The sequence below is a fragment of the Ursus maritimus genome, unplaced genomic scaffold, assembly GCF_017311325.1.
Source record: "Ursus maritimus isolate PB19 unplaced genomic scaffold, ASM1731132v1 scaffold_23, whole genome shotgun sequence".
NCBI lineage: Eukaryota > Metazoa > Chordata > Mammalia > Carnivora > Ursidae > Ursus > Ursus maritimus.
The window spans coordinates 34,304,271-34,309,807 of record NW_024424786.1 but is presented as its reverse complement, the minus strand read 5'-3'; positions in this window follow the sequence as shown (position 1 = coordinate 34,309,807).

Below are 5,537 nucleotides of genomic sequence, written 5' to 3'. Positions count from 1 at the left end.
GCTGGTGTGTGCCTGTATCTTTGTTGGGGGTGGGGGGGGTGTTTTCCCACACCCCCATCTCTCCCTCACCCAGGCTGGGCTGGGCATTAAGTAGGACAGCTGAAGTGCCAGCCTGTCCACCTCTGGCTTTCTGGCTCATTTCCCGGTTCTTAAGCATGCCCTGCCCTCAGTGTCTGGAGGGAGTCCTCATCCTGTCCTCTGCTCCTACCCCCCCCCCCCACTTCCCATGGTTTGAGGTACATCCAGGAAGTTGCCTTTCTCTGTACAAGGGATCAGGGCAGGATGCTTTAGAAATAACGCTGAGGGATGATGGAGGTTTGTTGAAATTTACACTTTTTTATAGTCTCCTGTTTTATCTTAAAACTTCATGCAAATTTGGAGCTTCACTTTATACTATATTTATACTTATTTTTAACATTGAAGTGAGGCTTTAAAATTACGTAGGTAAAGACACCATCTTTGAGAACAAGGGGCCCTCCAAGAAGATATACCTTGCTTATCCCGGGCCTACCCTTCTGCATGTGCCTGGGACATAAGCCTTAGAGGCTGGAGTAAGTCACAGAAGGAGGGGTGGGGCCGGGAAGGGCACTGACATTTTTTGAGGATCTGCCTGGGCTTCACAAGTATCTCACTTCATCCTAACCATGGCCCGAGAGGCTGGTATCTTCACAGCGTTTTGTAGGTTGGAGAAAGCGCAGACAGGCTAAGGCACGAGACCAGTGGGTAGGTGGTGAAGCTCAGCTAGGAACCTGGGCACTCTGACCCTTGAGTCCTGACCACAGGCCTACCAGGGCGCTCAGGGGCAGAAAGGAGGTCCCAGGCTTCTCAGGCCAGCTCAGCTGTCCTCAGGGCTGAGAGCGACCTCAAAGGCCCTATTCACAACCCCCCTCCCTGGAAAAAAACAACTTTAGAGAAGCCACAAATGTTAGCGCTGAAGACAGGATTACAGATAAAACTGCCCCTTTGTCTTAAACTCTCTTTAGAAGTTAATGAAACAGATTGATCCACCCATTTCACGGATGAGAAAACATGTCCAGAGGGGTCTGGAACCTTGACAAAGTCACATAGCAGACTCCTGGCTGCTCTGAGCCCAGACTCCTGGCTTTCAACACAGTTCCTTTTTTGCAAAAAACTAAACCAGAATTGGACAGCGCCCACTAAGGAGTTGGGGGGGGGGGTGTTCCCGGAGGGCCTGCTTGTGTCTCACTGTGCTCGCTGTCCCGGACCTTGACCTTCCAAGTAATCTGGTGGGGAGTTTGACCACGAGCGACGGATCCCACAGGGCCAGGTTGCCGGCGGGCAAAGGAAGCAAGGCGGGTGCGCCGGGTGCTGGGTGTGCCCAGCAGGCGGCGCTGCAGGGCTGCGTCTGGGGATTGGGGTGGGGGTGGGGGTGGGAGGGAGGGGGCGGAGAACAAAAAGGGAAACCCTTCCGCCCCCTCCCCCCCGACACACACAGCTCTCCACGCACACACCTCCCCGCTAGCCCATCCTTCCTGGGCCTCTACCCCCAGACTCTTACCCTGGCTTGCGCTGCCCTCCTTGGACGGCTCACGCCTTCCCGACCCCCACCCTTTCAAGCGTTATCTGCACCCCCATCGATCCTCAGACCGAGGGAGGGGGGCTGGACGCTGGCCCCTGCCCAGCTGGGCCTTCGGACGGGGTGGGAGTTGCCGCCAGAAATCTCGGCGTCCCGGGGGAGGGGTGGAGAGCTTGGGGAGGGGGCTGGGCAGGGGCGGAAGCGAGCTGGAGCCGTGTTTGTCTCGGCGCTGCTGAGTGGAACAGATGGCTGGGGAGGGGAGAGGGTACGTGGCGGGGGGGAGGAGTGGTGCGGGGGCCGGAGGATGAGGAACGAGGAATTTCGACGCCCCGAGTCTCCCAGGAGAAGCCCCCCTCCCCATCTCTTCCCTGCAAGAGTGGGGGCCAGCGCCGGCCTTTCTCCCAGAGAGCCCGGCCTCTGGCCTGAGCCGGCCCCCGCTGCGCAGCCGGCCGCCCCGGGGCGCGCCCCTCGCCCCTGGGCCGCCCCCTTGCGCGGACCGGGCGGGCTGGGTCAGGGCCGCCGCGAGCCGCCCGGGGCGCTAGGGTTAATGGGGCCGCACCCCGAGGGGCGAGGGGGCGGCGGGAAGCAGGCTCCCAAGCTGGGAGCGAGTTCAGGGATCGTAAATAGCTGAGGGAAAACGTGTTAATTGGAACTTTATGCAGATGAGCTGGGACCGGGGGCTGGGGGGTGGAGGGAGGGAGAAGGTCACGCGGGTGCGGGACCCGAGCCCAGTTCCGAGGGCAGGGGAGGAGGGCTCTGGCCCGGGAGGATAGGTGAGTGTCCTGACGTCTGGGCGTTGGCCTCTGGGGAGGGCCGCGGGTCCCTGCAGGCGAGGCTTCCTCTCTGACACCACCCCCCCCAGCCCCAGGAATCCACCAGCTTGTCCACATCCCGCGTCCAGAAGTCCAGGGTCTCAAATCGTCGCGAGGGTGGGGGACACCTTGCAAGTGTCTGTTTCCGCTAGTGGCTGCTTACTTCTCGGGTCTCATTTCTGTGTCCCCACACCCATCAGTCTCCGGGTCCTCCCTCTGCCTCCTCCCTCTTTTATTGCCCATCCCGGGTATCACCCTCTCCGCGCTGGAGTGTCCCCTCTCCGCGCTGGAGTGTCGTCTGTTACTTCCATCAAGTGTGCCTGCGGTGGGGGTGGGGGTGAATCTAACTTTTCTCCCTTTGCTTTCTCCAGTCTGTCCCCTTCCACCAACCTACCTTTGGGATGTTTCTCAGCCTTTAGAGTGCTTGGTAACCAACCCTGGCTTGTTAAAATGCAGTTCCAGGGTCCCTCAGTGATCTGATTCAGCAGGGTTGAGGGGCTCAGGAATCTGCATTTTAGCTACTTCCCACCTAAATCCGATGTAAAAGACCCTCGTTTGTGAAAGCCACTGGCAGGGAATCGTGGGCAGGAAAGATGGGGCAAGCTTCTTTCCACAGCCCCGCCTCCACCCTGCCAACCCTACCTCCATGCTCCTGACCTCACCTCTGCTCGGAATGGCCGTCCGGGCTTCTGGCGTGATAGCACCAGGGCTGGAGAAGGTGCCAGGAAGGAGAAAAGGAAGGAGAAAGGGAGAAAAAGAAAGAAATGAGCCTGCCCCTAGCTCTTCTCTGAATAGGGTCTTCCCCTTCCTGTCTGCTGTTTGCTTCCCTCCCTTTCCCCTCAGCTGGACCTTCTTCCTGTCTTACTCCACCAGCCTGGCCTCAGCTTCTTGCTTCCTTTCCCCCTCCTCAGCTGAAGTTTCTAGAAAGGACAAAGGATCTTAGGGGGGAATGGCAGAGCCAAGCAAAGTCCCCACCTTGCCACCAAAAGAAAGGGGCAAGAGGCACCCCTGGGGTTGGAAGGAAGAAGGGGAGGGAAGCTGGACTTGAGGGAAAATAATAATAACAGCAAATATGTAAGTCACCTTCCCATGGGGTTATTGTACTTACTCCCCACAGCAAGTCGATTTAAGCAGGTGCTATTGTCCCCAGGTCACAAATGAAAAAAACACAACAGACATTCAGAGAGGTTAAGTAACTTGCTGAAGGTCACACAGTAAGTGGAAGAATAACTAGGTCATTCATCTTCCATTTCCCCAAAATCATTGCTCCAGAGGCCATTGGTAGCTGTCCCAGGCCTGTCTTCCCTGCCCTACCCCCAGGGGTGTGGGGATGGGGAAGGGCATGGTGTACAGAAATGAAAGGAGATGCTCAGTTTTCGGAACATCTGACAGGTCTGGCTGGAAGCATTAAATATTCATGTGGAAACCTGACCCCAGCCGGACCTTGGGTCTGCCACCTGGACTGTCCCTGGCCTTGTGGCCTCTCAGAGCCTGGTGGGCGAATTTCCCTTCAGCGGTGTCCCGGAAGCCCCAAGTCTTTGTATCTCAGAGGAGAGGGGTTCTCTTAGGGCTTAGGGGTCTGAAGTCAGGTGCCCGCAGTTCAGAAAGCACGGCTGAGAGCCCTCCCCGCTACTCTGAGTATAAGAACCTTAGAGGCTTAAGGGCTTATAAAAGCGGTCATCTGGCGTCCTTCTCCTGTTCTCTCCCCAGGCGAGCGGATCGCTGCTCAGGCTCAGTTTACGATGCCTGAAGCCTGCCTGTGATTCGCAAGGTGGCCAGTGGGGGGCAGCCATCTGCTTGGAGGGAGCCCGAGCCCGAGCCTTAACCGCGGCTTTGAAGGACAGTCAACGAACCCCCACTGATCAGGTCAGAGAGGTGCAGCCCGGGCCTTGGGGAAGGGGTCTGGAGTCTGTCATCTGAGGAGAGGGGGGGAAAGGCTTCCTAGTTTGGGGGAGATGGAGGAACTTTAGAGAGAGTTCAAAGTAGGTTTGTGGGTTGCAAGTGCATGATAACTGACGGCCAGCACGATACAATCATTCCAGCTGGAGTGAAGATTTGGGGCAAGGCCAAGAGAGAAAAGGAGAGAAAGGCAGTTGGTAACCGACTCTGAGGGATCTTTGATGGTCTGCTAAGCATTTCATCTTTAACCTGTAGGCAGTAAGGAGGCATTGTATGTTCCGGAGTGACAGAAAAACACAATGCAAATTTTGGTCTGATGAATCTGGCCACCACGGGCAGCAGGTGGGAGGGAGAGAGACTGAAGGTAGGAAAACCAGGGAGCGGGGTACTGCTATTTTCTTCTCCATTCTAGTCATGAGGTAATGAGGAGACTGAGCAGGGAGGTGGCAGGGGGAAAGGAAAGGGAGGGATGGGTTGGGCCTGGAGGGGCCTGGGTAACAGGGGAGACACAGATTAGAGAGAGGAGTTATGCACAGCCCACCTGTGGGGCTGGCAGACAACGCAGGATGTGGGTCCACTCACAGAAAGCAGCAGGATGAATAAGCTTTGTTTCATTCAGGGGTGGGGGCTCTTGGACAAATCCCTTCCCCTCTCTGGGCCTCAGTTTCCCCATCAGAGCACTTGTGGTTGGACGGGATGGCCCTGAAAGCCCCTCCTGTTTCAGGGTGTGCGGCTCGAGGCTGTAAATTTGAGTTGTCTGGACATGTGGGGGGACTGTGTGTGGGTGAGATCTCTGGAGGGGGTCTCTGTGCAGGGTCCGGCTTATGCGGCTGTGTGGCTATGCATGCATGCATTTGGGGTGCATCTGCCTGTTTGTGGGACCCGTGGGTGTCAGCTTGCCTGCACGTGCCCCATAGCTCCGCGTTGTGTGAGTGTGTGTGAGAGAGCGTGTGAGCGTGGGTGTGCACGTGATGGGCGTCCGTGGGTCTGTCTGGGCTGATGGTGGTGGAGGTGGGGGTGGTGGAAAGAGGCATTGCTGTAGGCTTCTTCCTGAGGCTCACACGCTCCTCTTGCTTTCACTGTTCTGAAATAGCATCTGGACCAAAGGCCCATGAATATTTCACGACGATAATTCTGTGACCTGGACAGCCTGCTTCTGATTTCTCAGCATCCTCCTTCCCCCTGCCCAGTCCCCAGCAGCTCCTCCTCCATCAGAGCTCTTGCCCCCCTCTCCCGCACGCTAGCCTCCTCAAAGCCAGCCTGACACAGGCTCTGTGTGGACCCAGACC